This window comes from Astyanax mexicanus, chromosome 5 (assembly GCF_023375975.1).
Source record: "Astyanax mexicanus isolate ESR-SI-001 chromosome 5, AstMex3_surface, whole genome shotgun sequence".
NCBI classification, from domain to species: Eukaryota; Metazoa; Chordata; class Actinopteri; order Characiformes; family Acestrorhamphidae; genus Astyanax; species Astyanax mexicanus.
Window position 1 is genome coordinate 43,349,752 of NC_064412.1, and position 16,502 is coordinate 43,366,253.

Consider the following 16,502-nt stretch of genomic DNA (forward strand, 5'->3'; position numbering starts at 1 on the left):
ATAAAGCTACGAGTCATCTCTCAAATATGACGTTTTTTGTTGTTGGTGGAGAATGTGATGTTTATACACATATCAATGTGCGCATGTGAGGCGTTTCAGAGACAGATTTGTTCACATTACACACAGATGCAGTTCACTTACATTTGTGAATGTGAACCATCAGAATAGCCAAATCCGATCTGAGCAAAAAATCGGATTTGAGAAATATGGATTGTAATGGGAAGGTATCTTAACAGAGCACTCAAACTGTGCAGCAACAGATGAGCTTCTGTCTCTGACACTGTGTTTAAAAACTCCAGCAGCACTGCTGCTGCATCTGATCCACTCATACCAGCACAACACAAACTAACACACCACCACCATACCAGAGTCACTGCAGGTCATCCAGGTCATGTTTGGCAATATGGAACATTTAGCATGGTTGGGTTGATTACAATTGTAAACTGAACCATCAAACTAAAAAATAAACCTGTTTAACCAGCTTGGTGGCCAATCAGATTGGTTACAGTGGTCAACCAACATGGTCAAGCTTGGTCATACTGGTAAATTACGATCTTCCTGTGTCAGGTTGACTCCAGCTAAACCTTTAAACTCAAAGAAAACACACACACACACACACTGGTCAAACTCTATACTAGTCTGCCGTGCTGAAGTGACCACACTGTTTATTCAGAATGGAAAACTAAATCCCAGTATTCCCACTAACTTGGACACTGGGCGTTAGTGGAGAGCAGTCGTGCTTAGCTGACGTCACTCCACAGCCCTCCGGCGCGCGGGGCTGAGCGGCCGTAGCGGCGGGAGGTAAAGCGGAGGCGAGCGGACTCCCACGGCCTGTGAGCGGCAGCAGGGGCGACTTCAGCCGGGGTTTCTAGTATAAACTTTGGTACCGGGATTCCCAAAAGGACCAGAACGTGTTTTCTACCTCCACCCGCTGTCCTGTCTGCTCCAGGCGACCTGCAGGGTGAGCGCCGCCGGTCCGGAATGAACGCTATCCGGCTGGGTTTGTGAAGTTCCCGGCGCGGAGCTCCGTGTGGCGGCTTGCCGGGTGGGAGTAGGCGCTGCTGGGAGGCTGCTGTTTGCGCGGCTCGCTCAAACTCACGGTCTCCAGAGAGAGAGAAAGAGAGAGAGGGTAATTCTATCTTAAAACTTCATTATAACTAAAATCGTAGTAAATTTGAAGTAATCTGTTTTTATTCTGCTTTTGGCTGGGTTTTGTTCGCTAGCTGTCCATGCGGTTGTATAGACGCTGGGCTCGCAGCGAGGCTTTGTGTGTGAGTGTGTGTGAGAGAGACACGGCGCGGGGAGGTTAGCTCCGCTAGCTAACCTCAGTACAACAATGATGTTCACTGTACAAGGGCTGACCGGTAAAATTCATAGGAAAAATACATCCTTTATGGTCCGAAACATCTTCTAACAATGTTTTTTCACCTTCAGAACAAACACTGACCCTACATTTCCTCTATTCTCACAGACTCTCCTGTTAAACAGGGTTTATCAGCGCTGCTAGCTGTCTCCCATTCCCCTCACAATAATAACAATAACATCAGTGCCGTAAGATTTACACAAGATTAATGCTGTCGGTACATCACACGACTCTGAAAAAATCCTTTTTTTACAGACCAAAGTCTGACTCCCTCTCACATCTAAAGACAAGTCACAGACTTTTTACTCACAGGCTAATATTTTACAAAGACTGAGGGTCACTAACTGCAAGACTGCAATTGGATTTTTTATGAGATTATTTTCCATCAAGCTTCTGGTGGAGTTTACATACAATACATATTACTTATTAAGTTACAAATAATGTGTATATCAATACTGTGATTTATCAGGGACAACTTTTGTCCCCATCAACAGTTTACCTTCTGTCACACTGTTAGTTCTTGACATTTTTTTATGGAATACATTGTGTTTAACTCTGCCTGTAAGCTTCTAAGCTTCTTTTCCCCCTTTTTTGCTACAACCTTGTAGGCCTATAGCAAAGAATCGCAGTTTCACTGATACACATTTGCCTTTGTTTTAGAAATAATTAATGCAATAAAGAACATCATTATTGCAAAATATTTTTTTATTAAACTTGTTTGTATTAAAACACTGCGCAATAAGACAAAGTAGTGCAAAATAAAAAAAACTTTAAATGTAATGACTTTAAAGTGCTACCTGTGTTTAAAAACTGAACATATTAAAGTAAGAACCATATAAGGCATATCTACTGCAAAATGTGTTCTTTTTTTTTAATTGTTTGTAAACAGTTAAGTAATATATTCTTGCCTTGCGGCTTCCTGTGGCTCTCCTAATGGTTGTTGACATTGTTTACGTCACTATTTGCATGAGCCAAGTCTCAAGACTTACGATAATATTAAATACAGTTAAATTGATCTGAACCTGGATGAGAAAAAGACTGTCTAAAACTTTCAATCCTAACCACCTTACACTGAACGATTGATATGATGCAACTACAACTCGACTCTAGCAAGACTTGTGATTTTATCCCAACTCTGGACATTTGTCTGTGACAATGAAATCGCTTGAAAATCAATAGGTGTAAGGTTGACATAAGAGACTTTACAGGTTGAGTAAGTGTAGCTAAAAAAGTGAGGCTGATGTTTAAGCCTAAAACGACACAAGCAATACAATACCTAACTCAGTTTTTACTGGTAAAAGTTACATTATAGATTCTTAAAAACTGCTAATCAAATACTTTTCCATACTTAGTTGCTGGAATGATTTTTTTATGTATAATGTCCTAGAAATTATGATAACCAATATTAGTCATTTTAAAACCACTTAAATGTAAATCCGCCATGCCATGATGCAAATCATTACCAATTTGTGTAATAATGCCCAATAATGGAGTAAAAATAATGATATGTTGTAGATATTTGATTAAAATTTGAACAAGTGAGAATTTGCTAAGGATTTACTGAAATATTGATTTGAATAATCTCTGTTGCAGATCATTCCATGCATCCTGAAAATGAACATTTTTGTATCAGCATGACATGTATGAAATAATTTGCATAATGTACCATTGCATGTCCTGCGATGTGACTAATGCGCTTGCACACATTGCAGTGGCGATTCTAAAACGGAATATTGTGCAGCCCTACTATCCTAGCCCTGTACAGCTTGTATCTTTCAGCTGTAGAGCAGTCAGTTTGTGAAGAGTTAGTTAACTGATAAGGAGGAACGTGATACGTAAAGTTGAAATGGGGAGTGTGGGACTTCTAATGTATAAAACAAATGCACTGCAATCATTCATTAATTTGTGTAAACTATTTAGTCTTTTTATTTATTCTGAACATGTTAAGTGTGTTTTAGTTGCCATGTATTCTGAACAACTGCATGCAGTAATTGGCAGTGCTGACTGGAGGTGGGCAATATGGTGCCAGTTTTCTTTTTTTAATTGTTAACTGTTGGATTCTTATTGTGTAATGTTTTATGAATGGAGCACTTTATTCCATACTTATTTTGCTGTGTGTATCCACATACACACACTCTTTGCCACTTTGAAGACGTCTACAGACCCTGTGATTCCATTAGCATCTCTAGGCTTAGCAAGCAGGATGGGCATGTAACCGGCTTAACATGTGTGGCTAATGCATATTTTATTAACTGTCTGGGAAAATGTAGCATCTCAATATTTCATTGGGGTTATATGCCTCATCAGTGCCAGGAAAAAAGAATGAAACCCCCTAAAAATAGTTGCTGCTAAAAGTTTCTGTGAGGGGTACAAATTGTTTTCTGTCACTGAATATCAAATGACTCCACTGTCTCTTCAAAGTATGCCCTTTTTACACCTAGTCAGATCGTGTGACTAGTACAGATTTGTATCCTGAGAAGACAAATATTGTTTACACTGCTATAAGATAACCCTTTATTAATCATACATACATTCATTCATACATACATACATTCATACAAGATACAATATAAAAAATAAAAAAATTGTATAAATATTGATGACTAAGTGATATTGCAGTGATATTGCACACTATTTACATTAGTAAATAAATACCAAATTAATAGTTAATAATTTGTAATATGCACATAGTGATGATGAACAGATTATGCTATACATGGTGAAGTGAGGTATTGCAAATAGTATAGGTCTAGAGCAGTAATTTTTTTACACATAGTCATAAATAGTAAACTACTGTCTACTGAGAGCACGCAGAAGGCAGATTACTTTTTTTTTTTCCATCAGTGAGTGATTTGTTGAATGTAGGGTGTAGATGATATATAGATCTCATGGGTAGGGCTGCGGGATTTATTCAGCCATTGGAGTGCTGTCATCAAGGATACCAGGAGGATGCCAGGAATATCAGGCATTACTCAGAAGCTACTCAGTATGTCTAACACTCAGCATGTTAAGATGCACATTAACAGCCTGTAGCTTTCAGATGGATGGGCCATAAATTTACCTACAGTATCAGCACATTTTCCGTAGATAGATGTATTTGTATCTATGTATAATGACACTTTCATTTGAAACTCTTTTTATTTATAAATTAAAGTCTCTAAATGCCTAACAGAGGTGGTAAGAATAGGGCGAGTAGTATGTATCTGGTTGAGCTTTTTCCCTTCTGGTTGTTTTTGTAAGTGTCAGCAAAGATTGCATTACATCTGCAGGACTGTGGGGTATATCAGGAACATGGCTCAAACTAAAATAATTTAAAAGCTGTGACAGTAACAATGTAAGCTAGATCCTTGACTTAACAAGTGAATATTGCTCTCTATATTAGATAGGGTTGTGCAATATGACTATTTTGCAGATATTATGAAAAATTTAGACTGCTAATGTAAACTACCTTGTTTGTTCCAAACCAGTAGTAAGTTTAGAAGGTCCAGCAAACCATGGTCCAGACCAAAGCACCAAATTTTGTTCCAACCACAGAGGTGGCCTCGTTCTGAATTAACTGGAATCATCATCCAGTATGTTTGAAGTGTGAAACAGTTTTTTAATTGGTTTGAACTTTTAGAGCAAATACAGGCAGTTGAGGCAGTCTATCGTTACCCATCAGTCCCCAAACAATCAACTCTCTTTGGTGTACTGGTGCGTCATGCAGCAGTATAATTACAAACGTTTACGCTGGGATTTCTGTATCTACTGTAACTGTACATTAATCCATATTTATAAACAGAAATAAAAGGAAACTGAAGGGAATTTATGCTGTTTTTGGTGCAGGATGTGCCTTAACGTCTGGTAGAGATAAAGTTCAGCACCTGGAAAGGCAACCCCCTAAACTAACAGCATCCTACAAACCAATCAGTGTTAAGTATTGCGGGACTCCACCCACATAGGTGGTGATTACAGGTGTTCTTAGTGCGCTCAATCATTAACTGCAATGCTAAAACTAGACTAACCAGACTAAATAGAGTATACAAAGTAACACATGAACATTTGGTTCAGACTTTTAGATGTGAAAACAGCCAAACAAATCATTGCATGTTGTTTGGCCATCAAAACCAATGACAAACCAATTATATTAAAATTAAATCAGAAATGTCCTTCATGTTGTCAAATTTGCTAACAGTTTTGGAAGATGTATTAAGGTGTCTTCCTAATTTGACTTTGTAACAAATGTTGTTTGAAAGGAAACTGGTTCTGTTGGTTCTGTTTTAGCCATTATTGAGATGTGATGTGAAGTTCAGAGCGAGTTAATAGAGAAGTTCGAAGATGAATGGATTTGGGGTGTAGTGAAACATAAGTACAAACTTTTGTTGAATATCCCTCCTCCATTCACTCCAAATGCAGCACAGTTAGCCGATGCTTCCAACAGGATTTCAATGCTAGCGATAGCAGCATAGTGTTGCTAATGCAAAGAAGTCAGTTTTGTTACACCTTTAAAGGGATAATTCGGTATTTTTGACATGAGTCTGTATGGCATCATCATAACCAGTGTCGTGCATCCACACTGACTTACCCCCCACAGCGTCCTGTGAGCCGAGTTCTTGTCCAGTTTAGGTCAAAGCGAAAGTAGTCCGGCATGTTTGCTGGGGTCAGGAAAATAACTCCTTTTTCTTCCCAAAGCAGTACGTGTTCAAAAGAGTGATTTATTTACATCACAAAAAACTAACCCTGCAAAAGTCACGCCTCGTAAATCACTTGGGTCCTACTTTCTCTCATTTCGTATCAGTGCGCGTCATTCTGACAGCGAGCTGCGCACGCGTCCACTTGTTCTGTGTTTTGGCAGTGCTTAGCAGCTGTGTTCAGACTAGCAACGCAAACGAGCTAACTTTAGGGAGAAGTCTATTGGCTTTTATAAGCTTTGTAAACACATATATGTGTACAAAGTGTGTGTTAAAATGGTGCGGACTTGTGACTATCCAGGCTGTAGCAACAAAGATGTGGCTGATTCTCCGCAGAGTTTTCATCGTTTTCCTGTGACTGATGTTGCTCTGAGGAAACTTTGGGTACTAGCGCTGGGCATCCATGTGGACACAAAAGTGGAAAAAATAAAAAAGCTTCGTGTTTGCAGTGCGCACTTCAGCGATGATGACTTTTTATCCACATGTCCTGGACAACGACAGATGAAGAAACGGATTCTGAAGAAATCTGCTGTCCCTGCACCCCAGGTAAATAAAACTGTAGCCTACCAATGTTCTCTACAGCATTCGCTCATAGCGTAAAAAAAGTTCTCAACACACCAGCATTCAGGAGTGCAGGGAAGTCACTGTTGTTTGTGATGCAAGCAGCTGCCCCGCTGACATCCTCATCAATGGATAGGTCTTGCATCTCGGGCATAACTAAGTCCCACTCGTGGCAACAGTAGCATTCCACCTCGGTCTGCATTATTTCGCACTTGAAACAAGTGCACCAGGATTTGTCGGCCACCCTGGGTATCGCAGCTCCAGCAGTGGCTCCAGTTTCATCTTCCACCACTTCTCTGTCCACCCTCTCTCTTTCTGCCCGATCTAATTCCATTTGGCGAAGTTCAACATCTGTATACTCTGGTTCATAAAGATATCCCCGTGGCTCTGAGCGGTGATCAATGTTTTCCTCGTCACTCTCGTAGTCAGATATGTTCTCGAGGCGAGAAGTAAACAAAGCGACCCAAACACGTAGGCTAGCTGTCAGGTTGCAGCGCTGCGCGCATTGATATGGAACGAGAGAAAGTAGGACCCAAGTGATTTACGAGGCGTGACTTTTGCAGGGTTAGTTTTTTGTGATGTAAATAAATCACTCTTTTGAACACGTACTGCTTTGGGAAGAAAAAGGAGTTATTTTCCTGACCCCAGCAAACATGCCGGACTACTTTCGCTTTGACCTAAACTGGACAAGAACTCGGCTCACAGGACGCTGTGGGGGGTAAGTCAGTGTGGATGCACGACACTGGTTATGATGATGCCATACAGACTCATGTCAAAAATACCGAACTATCCCTTTAACAAGCTCAAAGTATCTCCACACTTCACTTTGAGCTGGTAACAAACTTGTTTTTGCAAAACGGAACAGAGCTCATTCCACATTGATGGAAATTGGCTATGTAAGTGAATAAAGGACCTGTACACAGTAAAAGGCTTGCATCAGTACAACAGGCCTTCATAGTAAACTTCAACATGAGGGAGGACGAGTTCTGCTGCTGCTGTTGTTACAAATAGCTGACTTCTAGCTTGTGATGCTGCAGCTGTTGGGCCCCTCCAGGGTTGCAGTCTTCCAGTAATATTTCTTAAGGGTTCACTTACCTGGTTTCTGGCCCACTTTCTGTGCAAAAGAAGACCACTTACTTGTATCTTCTGCACATTATTGTCGTCTGAGACTGTCTAAGTGGGCATCTTATGAGAAGGAGGTCAGCAATTAGACTGTCTGGACCTGAAATGAGCTGTCACTCAAAGTGCTGTTTTTCTTGCCAGGCAGCAGAGCTTCTAATTCTAAACGAGGCAATTAATTTGAGTGCTCGGTCCCATGAGTCCCTGTTGTTCACTTTGGTTTTCTTTAGGCTAGAGAGTTGCTCGTTGTTTGGGAAGGCATTAGTGTAGGCAACAATCTGCATGTACACACATCGGCCATACAATTTTTAATGTACTAAAGCCACGTGAATTAAGACAAGTTTTTGCCATCTGTGCACTGTAATTGGGGGTCAACATTGAATAGCTCTAAAAGTTTCAGTTTATCTACCTGCTTTCTGCTCATTTTTCTGCTGTTTAATCTCCTCCTCCATGCAAGCACTCATCATCGAGAGAGTAGTTATAGCTTGGTTCTTTGTGGAGATAAACGTACCTAGACAAACTTTATAAACTGCTAGATAAAGGGATGTCAAAATGCGTATGCCATTCTCCAGCCGTTCAGATGGGATATTCATTCAGGTTTTCTACAACCTGCAGTTTAACCTTATCCACCTGTTTAATCGGTTGGTCTGTCTTCAAACAGCTAATCACATGTCACAGACAGAGTGCAGTAAAGATGCAGTACGCATTATGATGCATTATGCGTTTGTCATCTCCTTTCCTCATAATGGGGATTTTTGTTCCAATTTGATGTATTGGGCAATTGAACAAAGCTGTGAATCTCATCGCAGGATACTCATTAGATCTGAGTGTGCTCAGCACTGCGGCTCCCTTTTCAGCTCCTGTAATGAGGCAGCTGATGTCTTCATTAACTTACATTATGAATCACAATGACTAATGCCTAGTATGAGAATTTGCTGATTCCAGAGCTGCCATTTCCTCTGTTATTTTTGACATTCTGTTGTGCTACAGTAGAATTCACAGCCGCTGTGTGAATCACACAGTAGCAGCCAAGCTAAAGAAGTAAAGCTAAATGAGTATATTGCAGTGCTTTTCAGCACCTATAGAATGTGACTGATTATCAGGGGAAAGCACATGCTGAACCACATCTGTATGTTCTGTTCTGATTTTTGTTAGAAAGAGACACATATACATTCATCATCAAAAAATACTTCCAACCCAAAAGGAAGTGTGGGATTGCAGTGCTATTCAGAAGGAATAGTGGTGTAAGAAAATATCGATACACTTGAATATCGCGATATTACGTTTCGCGATACTGTATCGATTCTCAAAAATGCTGTATTGATTTTTTTATTAAGTGTGTTTTTATTATAACTCCCGGCAGCTAGATGTCAGACAGTAGTTACTTTTGTGTTGTTTATTCACCCGGCCACGAGGTAGCAGTGCTGTGATCTATCTTGATCCATTCGGTGCCTCCAGTACACTGCAAGTAAGTACAGCGCTGCATTAGCATTAGCACCCCGCTGGTGATGGCAGAATCTAAACGCGTTAGGCCGGCTCCTGGGGTGTACAGAGCTGAAGTGTGGGCTCATTTTGGCTTCCACAATAAAGAAGGCAGGGTGTTTAAAACTGTTGCAAAAGGTGGCATGATATTGGATGCTACAGGACCTGTTATTAAGTCTAATGGCGCTCCCACCGTTCTGATTGTTTAAAAATTAAACTTTTTCCACTTAGATTAAATTAGGTTGTATAAGGTTTTTTTAAAGGATTGTGATATATCGCATCGTGAGCCCTGTATCGTGATACGTATCGTATCGCCAGGTTGGTGCCAATACACAGCCCTAAGAAGGAATATATAAAGTTACCAGAAACAATAAATTATTATAAAAAAATTGTCTGTGTAAAGGCACCGTGGTCAACACCAAGATGAGGGTGGTGTCAAGATGTGGAGTGCTATTTCGTAGTATACCAGATTACCTTTGTTCTTCATTGCATACACTTTTACAGCCCAACCTTACGTTAAAATGCACTCACCTGCTATTCCAACAGGCCAATGCTTGTCCACATGCTGTTAATGTCTCAAGAGCTTACCTCCACCCCTACTGTAAAATCTGCAGGAGCTGTGTGAAAATATTCAAGCTGCATGGACTCTATTAGGATCCTCCACAACTCCATGCTGAGATGTCTGGCATGTTGCATTACACATGCATTATACACTACTTCTATATGTAATATTGTAAACATTTATTGTGCAGTTATTTTTTGCTGATGTAATTACCATTTATAAAGTCAAGTCAAGAAGTCAAGAGGCTTTTATTGTCATCACATCTGAGTTCAGGTACACAGTGTAATGAAATTAAGTTCCTTTGGAATCATGGTGCAACATGGAACAACAATACAATAGACAAACAAAGTGCAAAAGTGTAACCATAGTACAACATAAAACTATAACACTACAATAAATACAAAAGACGAGACCGTGTAACAGACAGGACAGTGCAGTATTGATACGGTACAATGAAATGTGCATAGTGAGAATAAGGTGCAGAGATATGTAACTAGGGATGCACCGATACCACTTTTTCCTTACCAATACCGATACCAGTTTTTCTGGTATCTGCTGATACCGATACCAACTGTCTTATCCTGAATAAGATATAATAACCTAATTGGCTGCTCCGCAGTTTCCTTTTTTTAAAGATCTGTGAAGATGATTGGCTGCAGTAGATAATGATTGACAAGGAGCTCCTGTTGTCGACTTAAAATTATTCAGTTAACCATGTAATGATCAAAATATGGTAAAAAAAAACAGGAAAATTTTTAGGTGCTTTTTAGATATATTTTTAGGTGCATACAGATATATGTGCAGTGTTCCTTTAAGAGCCCCCTCTTCAGATATTAATTATGATATCTGGCCCGCCGGCCAGGGCATGTTATGAGGTTAAGACTGTTACTCAGGCAAGTATTAATTATTTAGATGGTTATTTAGGTAGCTGTATTGTGTAAACTGAGTTGTAAACTTACTAACCAGGAGATGGTGGAAGGCAGTAATCTTGCTCCATAGCGCTAGCGTTCGGCTCGGTTAGCAGGTAAGTCAGGTTTACCCTGCTATTCTTTACTCCCGCCAACCAAACCCGGAAATGGGATCGGCCGATACCGATACTATATGTGAGTGCCAGTATCGGCGTTGATACCGATACAGTATCGGTGCCACCGTATATGTAACATACTGTAACATGTAGAACAAATATTGAGGTAGAGAGTTATAAAAAATTGCAAGTAAGAGTACCATGTCTCTGGAAGGCATCTACTATCATTCCTGTGTCCAAAAAAACACGCCCCTCTGAACTGAATCATTATCGACCAGTAACACTGACCTATGAACACTAACCAGTAATTGTGAAAAGGCTGGAAAATTTGGTGCTGAATTGTGTTCTTTCAGCTGTTGGCTGTATCCCCACCAGTTTGCCTATAGGGCTAAATGGCTAAGAGAGGATGCTGTGGCATTCCTCCTCCACTAGGTTTGTGCCGATGGATGATATCATCGTCCATCGTCATTTATGACCCAACATGGCGATGGATGGTAACCATCGCGATGCCACGCCCACTTTTTTGTTTTTCCAGAAACATGCACTGACGTTCTTTAGGTCTCCTTCACCTAAAACTTTAGCAGGGATTGTACGGAAAAAGATCAAATCAGGTATATAACGTATATACACTGCTCAAAAAAATAAAGGGAACACTCAAATAACACATCCTAGATCTGAATGAATGAAATATTCTCATTGAATACTTTGTTCTGTACAAAGTTGAATGTGCTGACAACAAAATCACACAAAAATCATCAATGGAAATCAAATTTATTAACCAATGGAGGCCTGGATTTGGAGCCACACACAAAATTAAAGTGAAAAAACACACTACAGGCTGATACAACTTTAATGTAATGTCCTTAAAACAAGTCAAAATGAGGCTCAGTATTGTGTGTGTATGACCTCCCTACAACGCCTGGGCATGCTCCTGATGAGGTGGCGGATGGTCTCCTGAGGGATCTCCTCCCAGACCTGGACTAAAGCATCCGCCAACTCCTGGACAGTCTGTGGTGCAATGTGACGTTGGTGGATGGAGCGAGACATGATGTCCCAGATGTGCTCAATCGGATTCAGGTCTGGGGAACGGGCGGGCCAGTCCATAGCTTCAATGCCTTCATCTTGCAGGAACTGCTGACACACTCCAGCCACATGAGGTCTAGCATTGTCCTGCATTAGGAGGAACCCAGGGCCAACCGCACCAGCATATGGTCTCACAAGGGGTCTGAGGATCTCATCTCGGTACCTAATGGCAGTCAGGCCACCTCTGGTGAGCACATGGAGGGCTGTGCGGCCCTCCAAAGAAATGCCACCCCACTGCCAAACCAGTCATGCTGAAGGATGTTGCAGGCAGCAGACAGCTCTCCACGGCGTCTCCAGACTCTGTCACGTCTGTCATGTGCTCAGTGTGAACCTGCTTTCATCTGTGAAGAGCACATGGCGCCAGTGGCGAATTTGCCAATCCTGGTGTTCTCTGGCAAATGCCAAGCGTACTGCACGGTGTTGGGCTGTGAGCACAACCCCCATCTGTGGACGTCGGGCCCTCATACCATCCTCATGGAGTCGGTTTCTAACCGTTTGTGCAGACACATGCACATTTGTGGCCTGCTGGAGGTCATTTTGCAGGGCTCTGGCAGTGCTCCTCCTGTTCCTTCTTGCACAAAGGCGGAGGTAGCGGTCCTGCTGCTGGGTTGTTGCCCTCCTACGGCCTCCTCCGCGTCTCCTGGTGTACTGGCCTGTCCCCTGGTAGCGCCTCCAGCCTCTGGACACTACGCTGACAGACACAGCAAACCTTCTTGCCACAGCTCGCATTGATGTGCCATCCTGGATGAGCTGCACTACCTGAGCCACTTGTGTGGGTTGTAGAGTCCGTCTCATGCTACCACGAGTGTGAAAGCACCACCAACATTCAAAACTGACCAAAACATCAGCCAGACAGCATAGGTTCTGAGAAGTGGTCTGTGGTCCCCACCTGCAGAACCACTCCTTTATTGAGTGTGTCTTGCTAATTGCCAATAATTTCCACCTGTTGTCTATTCCATTTGCACAACAGCAGGTGAAATTGATTGTCAATCAGTGTTGCTTCCTAAGTGGACAGTTTAATTTCACAGAAGTTTGATTTACTTGGAGTTATATTGTGTTATTTGAGTGTTCCCTTTATTTTTTTGAGCAGTGTAGTTAGGGATGTTATAGAGTTAGGGATGAAAATTAAAATAGCCTACTGCTACAAATATGCCTAATTGGCATATTATTATATTATTTATTATTATTCTATTATTATTCTATTATTATTTATATCTAGGTTACAGCTTGTCTTTGTTTTTTTCCACATGTCTGTATTAATTTTAAACATTTCATGTTATTCCCGCAAATAGAATAAGCCTCCTCGTTGTGCGTCAGGAAACTTACTCATTGTCAGCCAGTGTTGGGTATATTACTTTGAAAAAGTAATTAGTTATAGTTACTAGTTACTTCTCCAAGAGTTACTAACGAAGTTACCCCACTAAAAAAGTAACTAGTTACCAGTAAAAGTAACTATTGATTTACTTTTTTACTCGCCCCCTAAATAATGTACAAAAGAAAATAAATTATGTAATGTCTATTATTATTACAAAAATAACAAACGAAAATAAACCCAAAAAACGAATTTCAAAACATAGAAACTAAAAACGTTAAAATGGTATTAATATAACATAATATAAAATAACAGCTGGATCAAACAGTTTAGCGTCAGTCATAAGGAACTCGCACGTCAGTATAAGGAAAGCGCGTGAGGCATTGCGATAAAAAAAAAAAAAAAGTTTTAATAAATAAGGTCCTATCAAGTGTAGTTAAATGGTATTAAATTCACATATTGATTGATATTTAATCAAGAGAAATCAGGCAAAATGTGCTGCGCTGAACTCTCTCTCTCTCTTTCTTTCACTCTCTTTCGCAGCGCGGAGCTGAATTCAGCGCGAGGCTTTAATAATGTAACAACTCAGTTTAGTTAAATAAATTAAGATGAGTGAGGACCTGTAAATTTAATTAAATATTGTCAAATATAAAGGATAGGTTGAGGAGCTGTTTCAATTATTTGAAACTGAAACTAACTGAAAGTGATATTATTCTGCGCACTAATAGATAGCTTTTGATTGTGTTTTAAATGAGTTTTTATTTTATATTTATTATTTTTTATTCATTTTAATTATTTTTAGCATTTTATTGGCCAAACCCCTACTGCACTGTTCGCAGGACAGTTACAATTGAGGGAGATGTGGAGGTGTTCACTGTATTAAAGTACCTTGGAGTCAATCTGGACAATTAAATCAGTTTCATCCAGGATGTAATGGACCTTTACTAGCAATGCCAGCAAATACTTTGTCATCAGGAAACTAAGATCAATCCATGTTGCACTTTTATTGTTCTTTCTCTTCTACAGAAACATAATTGAGCCTATTATGCTGTAATGTTTAACATGTTTGGTTACAAAGTTAAAAATGTCATATTTTGTCTCCTCCTAAAGTACAAATCTCAGCTGTCGTTTCAGCTTTCATGCTGTCCGATATTCTGATCTGATGGCATACGCTATGACAGTTATAAATCATGGTCTGTGTCAGAAAGCACTGGCATTTTTCTTTAAGGCCAGAACATACCTTTTTGTTTTATTCCTGAGACAGGAAGCAGCTACTTCATTCTTTTAGCATTATATTTTTTCTTCATGCACAAAATCGTAGAGCAGCTGAACACATTTGGAGAGCGCTGACTGTTCCATGAACTGGCAGATGTCCATGATTGGCCCGCACCACTGTGGATCAGTGAGAGGAAGTAAGGCATCTTTCCCACCCAGAGTTCAGCAGAGCCAACTGTTCTCCCTGGGACTGCAGCCCGTGGATGATTATGGGACCAGCCAGCTGTGAGCTTGATCCCCAGCAATGAACAGCAAATTTCTGAGATTTTGAGTCTGAATGCTCAGAGGGGGGAACTATGAGTCTGTAGTATTGTGATAAAGCATCACAATATTCTCTTCTGAATATATATTATAATAAAACATTGTTTCACTACTTCTGCAGCATTATACACCTGCCTATATCAGTCAGTAAGATGATGATGTGTTTGCTCTACTTACTCTGCTTTTGTTGGTGGATAATCTGCAGTGTCCTGGTTTGCGTGGGTAGCTGTGTTTGAAAGTTCTGCTGTGTTGCTGTGCTAATAGCTGCTCACTCTGTTGGCTGAATAATGCACTCTGGAGAGGGTGATCCTGTTAGTATGTTAAAACTTTTATTTTTAAACATTTAATTTTTTCCTCTACAAGACACGCTAGTCTTACACATTCTACACACATTTAAATCAATTGAACAAGGACCCGCAGCTTCCTGTGACCAAGGAGTCTGTACAATGAGCCTTGCTCATAGCTGCTGAAATCTGCAGATACCAGTACATTGACAATTGATCTTTCCATCTCAAATCAAGTCCCATTTTTTTATTTCTATTTTCTAGAATAGACCCGAAGAAAACAAAATACCTAAAATGATCCCTGCCAACAATTTTTTTTTTTTTTTACTTTTCAAAACAGATATCTGGACCTTCATGGTGCATGAGGATGTTGTACAAAGTACTGGGTTGTTGCTCAGTATGGGAGAAGAACATTGTGCTTTGGACCCCTGGTCCGCTTCGTCCGGTTGTTAATGTAACCTTTCCCCCGCTTTGCTTCCTCTTCCTGTGCGAGATCCAGTGTCCAGTCCCGGTGGGTGCGCTCAGGCTCGGCTCTGTGTGAGAGCTTCACTCCGGCTGATGAATGTTTGATGCCGTCTCTGCTAAGAGCGACAGACTGCTGATAGATTGTTCTGAGCTCCAGCGGGAACCTGTGTAGCTGAGGAGCACAATGAATTGAAGTGATTTGTGTTAATTTCAGTGAGGTTAATGAGGTCAATGAGCATGTTTATACTTATTTATACTAATTTATATTTATACTTAAGGTTGGGTGGTGTCCTATTTTTAAACTGGCATTAAGTTTTAAAATATTATGTTCTGCTTTTGTATTTGCAAGAATTTAGTGATGCAATCGTACAATCACATAACTACAGGGTTTATCAATAGTTATTTAAAATGTACTGTACTGTACTGTATTTTACAGACTATAAGCTAGTTCTTAGTGCAGCTAGCAGCTAATGCTAAAACTGCTTTCAGTCTCGGTGCTGGAGAAACTGAAACTTCTGTACAACTTTCACCGGATTATAAGACGCACTGGCGATTTTTGGGAATATTAAAGGATTTAAAGTGTGCCTTATAGTCTGAGAAATACGGTACTCAGTATTGTAAAACAAAATAACATTACCCTTACCAACAGAATCCCTCCAAAAATAGTAGATAGACAAATAGTTTACCAGAGCTAAATCTTTGCTACTCTGTATCTAGCCTTGCAGTTTAGGGTACAAGCTTTCTATGGAGAAGGTGCAGCTGGCCAGTATCAAGCCAGAAACAGTGATGAAACCATCACTATCCAGTCGCAACTCTTGCAGTAGATGGTGAAATTCTCTGTACTGCCAACATGCTTGTAGAAGTGGATGATCCCACACCAAGTGGTGAAAACGATGGCATTTCCATTGCACACATACCTCTCTATAACCCACACCTGACATTAGCCCTCTCCCTCTCTGGCATTAGGTTGCTGAATGCTACATTCATTAAAAGAGGTGTCCACAAATGTTTGGACATGTAAGTTAAAGGGTTTTTTTTTCA

The 16,502-nt window shown here is 40.4% G+C and overlaps 1 protein-coding gene across 2 annotated transcripts in view; it reads left to right on the forward strand.

Annotated features, from left to right (window-relative positions):
• Nucleotides 1-802: 802 nt before the first annotated feature.
• nck2b (NCK adaptor protein 2b) overlaps nt 803-16,502 on the forward strand; it is a 62,271-nt gene continuing 46,571 nt past the window's right edge. Inside the window, exon 1 of one of the 2 annotated variants that reach the window (XM_007238011.4) lies at nt 803-1,129. The gene's annotated coding sequence lies outside the window, so the exon portion shown is untranslated. The remainder of the gene's footprint in view (nt 1,130-16,502) is intronic. The other variant, XM_049479419.1, reaches the window with a different exon arrangement.